Raw genomic sequence first — 6,577 nt, forward strand, 5'->3', positions numbered from 1 at the left:
TATGGGAGATAAAGCATTATCAGAGCAAAATATTTCTTCCAAAGCTGAGGAGCAAAAAAGATTATTTTTATATAAACTAGCTTCCCCAAGCTTAGACTTATCCATAGTATTAGCAGTAATTGCATTCATACTAATAACATCACTACTAGCATGCAAATAAGGTTCCATAGGTTTTTTAATTTTTGCATCAAACAATTCTAAATCAGGAAAAAGACTAAAAAGCTCACCAATTTTTTTGTTGTTTTCCATTATGCCTAACTAGTGTAAACAAGAAACAAAAAGTTGCAATTGCAGGATCTAAAGGAAATAGCTTCGAGTACTTACAATGGCGGAAAATAGCTTGGTAGCCGAGGTCCGGAGTGTGAGTACCTTTTACCTTTCCTCCCCGGCAACGGCGCCAGAAAAGTGCTTGATGTCTACGTTCCCCCTCCTTTCCTGTAGACAGTGTTGGGCCTCCAAGAGTAGAGGTTTGTAGAACAGCAGCAAGTTTTCCCTTAAGTGGATCACCCAAGGTTTATCGAACTCAGGGAGGAAGAGGTCAAAGATATCCCTCTAATGCAACCCTGCAACCACAAAGCAAGAAGTCTCTTGTGTCCCCAACACACCTAATAGGTGCACTAGTTCGGCGAAGAGATAGTGAAATACAGGTGGTATGAATATATATGAGCAGAGCAACGGTGCGAGAAAATAGCTTGTCGGGCGTATAGTTGATGGTGGTAGTATTGCAGCAGTAGTAACACAAGAAACAAAGAAACAAGCAGTAGTAACGCAGCAAAGATTTAGGAACAAGGCCTAGGGATTACACTTTCACTAGTGGACACTCTCAACATTGATCACATAATGTAATAGATAAATGCATACTCTACACTCTTGTTGGATGATGAACACATTGCGTAGGATTACACGAACCCTCAATGCCGGAGTTAACAAGCTCCACAATAATGCTCATATTTTAGTAACCTTTAGTGTAAGATAGATCAACAGATTAAACCAAGTACTAACATAGCATGCACACTGTCACCTTCATGCATATGTAGGAGGAATAGATCACATCAATATTATCATAGCAATAGTTAACTTCGCAATCTACAAGAGATCATGATCATAGCATAAACCAAGTACTAACACGGTGCACACACTGTCACCTTTACACACGTGCAGGAGGAATAGAACTACTTTAATAACTTTGCTAGAGTAGCACATAGATAGTAGTGATACAAAACTCATATGAATCTCAATCATGTAAAGCAGCTCATGAGATTATTGTATTGAGGTACATGGGAGAGAGATGAACCACATAGCTACAGCGGAGCCCTCAGCCTCGGGGGTGGATTACTCCCTCCTCATCATGGAGGCAGCGATGGCGGTGAAGATGGCGGTGAAGACGGCGGTGGAGATGGCTCCGGGGGCAATTCCCCGTCCCGGCAGGGTGCCGAAACAGAGTTCTGTCCCCCGAATTGGAGTTTCGCGATGGCGGCGGCGCCCCTGGAGTCTTTCTGGAGTTTCGTCAATTGGTACTGCGTTTTTAGGTCGAAAGGGCTTTTATAGGCGAAGAGGCGGCGCAGGGGGGCACCTGGGGGCGCCACACCCTAGGCCGGCGCGGCCTAGGCCTGGCCCGCGCCGCCATGTGGTGTGGTGGCCCCCTGGCCCCTCTCCGACTCTTCTTCGGTGTTCTGGACGCTTCCGGGAAAAATAGGAGGTTTGGCGTTGATTTCGTCCAATTCCGAGAATATTGCCCGAACAGCCTTTCTGGAACCAAAAACAGCAGAAAACAGGAACTGGCACTGTGGCATCTTGTTAATAGGTTAGTTCCGGAAAATGCATGAAAATGATATAAAGTGTGAACAAAACATGTTGGTATTGTCATAAAACAAGCATGGAACATCGGAAATTATAGATACGTTGGAGACGTATCACCGCCTCCTCCGCCAGTGCATTGGAGGCTGCTGCCGGCGGTCGCGGTCAGATCCCGCCGGGATATGACCCCTACGAGTATGTGCCGTACGTCCCGCCCTCGAACCCCTACGACACCTCCATGGAGGACGCATGGAGCGAGGTAACTACAATTTGCTTCCTTTTTTGTTCCCCATTCCTTTTTGAACCCTATTTTTGCTGGTGTAGATGGATCTGTAGATGGATGAGTATTGGCTAATATTTGCGCCGATTTTATTCCATTTTACTTTGATCCCTTCTTGATTTCGTTTAAGATTTGAGGTTCGACCGTTCGGTTAATTTATGCAAGTAATAATGGGATCTCAATCAGTTAATTTATGCAAGTAATCATGGGATCTCAATCAGTTATTTTATGCTCGAATCAAAAGATATCAACCGTTTAATTTTGCAAATAATCTGGAATGTGTTCAAGTTCAGATCTGTAATCTGTTTCTTTGCCTATGATGAATCGATGGGCACAAATTTTTACAGGGAGGGTTCAGCGAACCATTGCTGTGTACAAATCTGTTATGCATGAGCTTTGGTTCGCTGACTACATCCCTGTAGACATATAATCGTGTCCACTCTAACTGAGGCTGCCTCTGTTTTTCCTAACTTTGTTATCATGCACGTTAGTCATCGTTGCAACTCATTCACTAATAGTTCCCGTTTGATATGGATCAGCTGTCTGGCAGCGACGTCAGCAGCGACGACGAGAACCATGACATCAAGATCACCAGGTGCTGTGGAGGCTGCAGGTCGGCCAGTACGTCTCCTACTTCGCCAAGGGTGTCTACAGGTGCCCCTTCTGCACTAGGAGGCTCGGCGGCACTGACTTCAACTGCCTCCTCACGCATGCCGAGAACATCGGCAACACCTTCCCCAAGGTCGGCGCGTCAGTGAACCCCCACTCCTTCCGCGCCAAGCACATGGCGCTCGGCATGCACCTCCGCAGCTTCCAGCGGGTGGGGATCTCCGCCGGGCGCATGCCTCCGCTCAAGCCCAAGGCTCCCAAGGGGAGGAACAAGTGGAGGCAGAGGCAGATGGGGTAGGTGGAGTCCTGGACGTGTGCTGCTGTTGCCTCCTATTTTGTTGTTAGCTAGGGATCCCTTGTTGTTATGTTGTTAGTATGATGGTGATGTGAAGAACCTCGAACCTGTTACTATGTTTGGCTGCTGTATGCAGCTTATTATCTAGGGAGGGATCCCTATTATCTATCCCTATTCTACTATATGACCGTGTGAATTTATCGTACATTCCCTGTAGATTTGCTTCTAGATTTAACTACATACATATGGACGAGATGGAGTACTAGATTGGGCTCCCTACTAGATTTGCTGCCATATTGGGCAAACAACGAGGGCCAAAAGGCACAAATAATAATTCAAGAAAGACAAAAATGCAAGCTTCTCTAGATTTGATACTAACTAGGTGAAAAAGGCACAGAGAAGGAGGCGGAAAAGGTACTCTTAAAAGGGAAAATGCTAATTTGGGCCGAGAGAGACAAAACCCAGCTCCTGCTCACGTGCAACCAAACGCTATCTCGTCCTGTCCCACGCGGTCCCTTTCTACCAGTCCCACGCGACGCGGGCCCACACGACGCGGCCCCACACGTCAGCACGCAACGGTCAACTAAACGGGAATCCTGCCGTCTGAGCTGCTTCTGCGCATTTCAAACAAGGACTTGGGGAAAACTGAGGAAAAACTAAGGAGCTGGGGAAAACTGAGCACAACTAAGGACCCGAGGGCACAGAAATAGAAATCCCTAATACTTAAAACCATAGATCATCTTAGATTCATCTCATATTCATGCTAGGATTTCCCTATCTCCCCAAGAACTAAAGGAACTAATCTCACATGGAAACAATCAAGAACATCATCATAATCTTATGGATGGGATGAAAGTAATAGAATGAATTCGAATATAAATTCACAATATTAATCAAGATTACAACTGTAGTTGAAGGATAATGGTATCGGAGATGATGATGGAGATGCAGCGGTTGATGATTGACGGGAATTATGCGTTGTTCTCCGATGATCCGCGCAGCAACCCAGATGATGTCTTCTCCAAAGTTTCTTCTCTAGATCTGACCAGGTGTTTCTATGTTATTTGAAGCAGTGTGTCTTAGATCTTCGTGTCGTCTGCGCGAGATAAAAGTATTTAACAAGGAGGTGCTCCTGACACACCGTACGGGCGGGCTCCCGCCGTACCGATACCTGCTAAACTTACTGGAAGTTGTCCTCTCATCCTCCTTTCGCTCAGGTGCATAATTAAGTGCTAAAATAACTTTTATCACGTCAAAATACCTAAAATGATAGTTTTTATTGACATTTCATCATTGCCTTATTATTTTGAGATCCTGCGTAGACAAGCATAAAAGGGTGCGGCAGCACGGTGAAATACAAAAATCTTATTGCTACTCAATGATATCTTAATGAAATAACGGTGTAAAAATAGGCTAAAAATGCACTCATCAGTGACAAACGGAGCTGCAACACGCATGCCACCAAGGTGAACGTCGGCCCAGCAAACGCCAACAAGGTTCACATCGACCGTGAGAAACGTTGCACATACCAGCTGGCGTGGGTAGATATTTTCAGCAACGAAATACCAAAATGTACTACGCAAATTGTGGTGTCTATCCTTCCCTACTGTCCTGGTGCGTGGTGAATTCATGGGCTAATTCATGAGGACACTGATTCACAAAGGCTATAGCTAGTCTCCCATTTTCTAGCTTTCCTACTAGTTCCGCTTGTGCAGCTTTCCTATCCTGTTCCGGAGCTAACGACATAGTAGTAGGCTAACACCTGAATACTTGTATTATATGTGGGCTAGTGGATTCGACCCGGACGTTTGGGACACGGGGGCGCTGGAGGATGATATCTAGGTCATTGATTGGCTGTTGGAGATTTGGATCTAATATAGTGTTTAGTTTGTACGCTGGAGTTACCTGAATTATACATGCAGGAATACAAATGGTGATACAAGATATTTAATGTCTGACACACGTCTTTAAATACCACCAGTACAGAGTGTTTAATACTCCCAGTAAATGGACTGCAACATATTAAATGTAACCAACCATCTTGCAGTAAAACAGATTTCTTTACCAGACACCACGTTTTCACTAAACAAACCGAATCTCTGCTTGTAGTACAACTTTGAAAAAAAATTGTGGTACTCATGGTTCCCTAGAACAACAGTAATTTTGAGAAACATTTCTCTATAATTTGTGGAACGTTCTACTGTCAGTGGTTAATTAGCAAACACAGTTGCAGTGAAGGAATTAACTTGGTTAATTCATCATGTTATGAGACGGACACAACCATATACGAGAGAAGTTCAAAGTTGGCCACTATCCACTAACGGTGATTATGAAGATAGAGCTCATAATTATAATTTGTACTATGATAAAAAAATGGATATTAAAATATATAAAACTAATGTTATTTTGTATTCTAGAAACTTTTACCTTACAACAAAGACTGAAGATCAAAATTTAGTAATAATTGGACTTTGAATAACATTATTTTAAAAATATGGAAAGATCTATTGGCAGCTCTCCCAATCAATCAAAGATGAAAAATAGTCAAAATTAACAATTTTGAAACACAAAGTTTTGAACACATTTTTTCTATATATGGTGGAGATAGTAAAAATTACTAAATCATAATAAAAACTATTGCATTTAAATTATTAAGTTTTTTTAGGGGATAAATAATTAAGTTAATATATAAATCGATCTCATGCATGTTGAGTAATCCTCTTTCTGATTTGTCCACGTGATAAATATATTTAGTTCACCAATTAGTCCATGAGTGCTGGATAAATTCATGAACAAAAGTAACATTTCCTTAACAGTGAGCCATTTGGACCGGAAGAAAAAAAAATGACTATGTTCTTTTTACCAAATAGCAATGAGATCAGAAAAATCTGTACAAATCCAACACACAAAGAACTGAGAGAGAATCCGGACGAGGATGACTAGGCTGCGTAGAGGGAGACGACGCGGAGACCGTGATCATGCCGGTCGCTAGCACGCCCGCGAGGAAGCAGAGGTCGCGGACCCGCGCAGCTCCACGACGGCTCCGCCGCCCGACCCGGCAGCGAGCGTGACGACCTCGGCCACCACCGGTGGACACGAAGAGCACGCCGCCGAGCACGTTGTTGAGGCCCACACAGCCGCCGTCCCCGCCTTTGCCAACGGCGAAGGACATGGCGCTAGCGAAGACGTCCGGCGTGCCGTTGCCGAGCGGGAGAAGCGTGACCCCTGCCACGGCTGGCAGGAGGCGCAGCGTGGCAGAGAGGCCCTCGAGGGAGGCGCAAAAGTACTCGGACGCGGTGTCACCGATGAGGTAGAAGAGCACCACCAGCCAGAGCAGGAACGTGGCGTACCCGGCGGCCGCCGACGCAGCGCCGAAGCCGCAGTAGAAGAGGCGGAGCCGCGGAGGTAGTCGATGTACCCGCTGGCGCGCACACGGTGTGCGCCGGGATGTACGAGCACCTGGCCTCCACGCCGTCGAGGGGTTGCATGTCCTGTCAGTTCCCCTGCTCCTTGCCGGAGGAAGGGGACAACCGGACAGGTACGTCGTAGCCTTCAAGTTTGTGGTGGAGCTTGGATGGAGGAGCAAAACGGCCAAA

This window comes from Lolium perenne, chromosome 2 (genome assembly GCF_019359855.2).
Source record: "Lolium perenne isolate Kyuss_39 chromosome 2, Kyuss_2.0, whole genome shotgun sequence".
Classification (NCBI taxonomy): domain Eukaryota; kingdom Viridiplantae; phylum Streptophyta; class Magnoliopsida; order Poales; family Poaceae; genus Lolium; species Lolium perenne.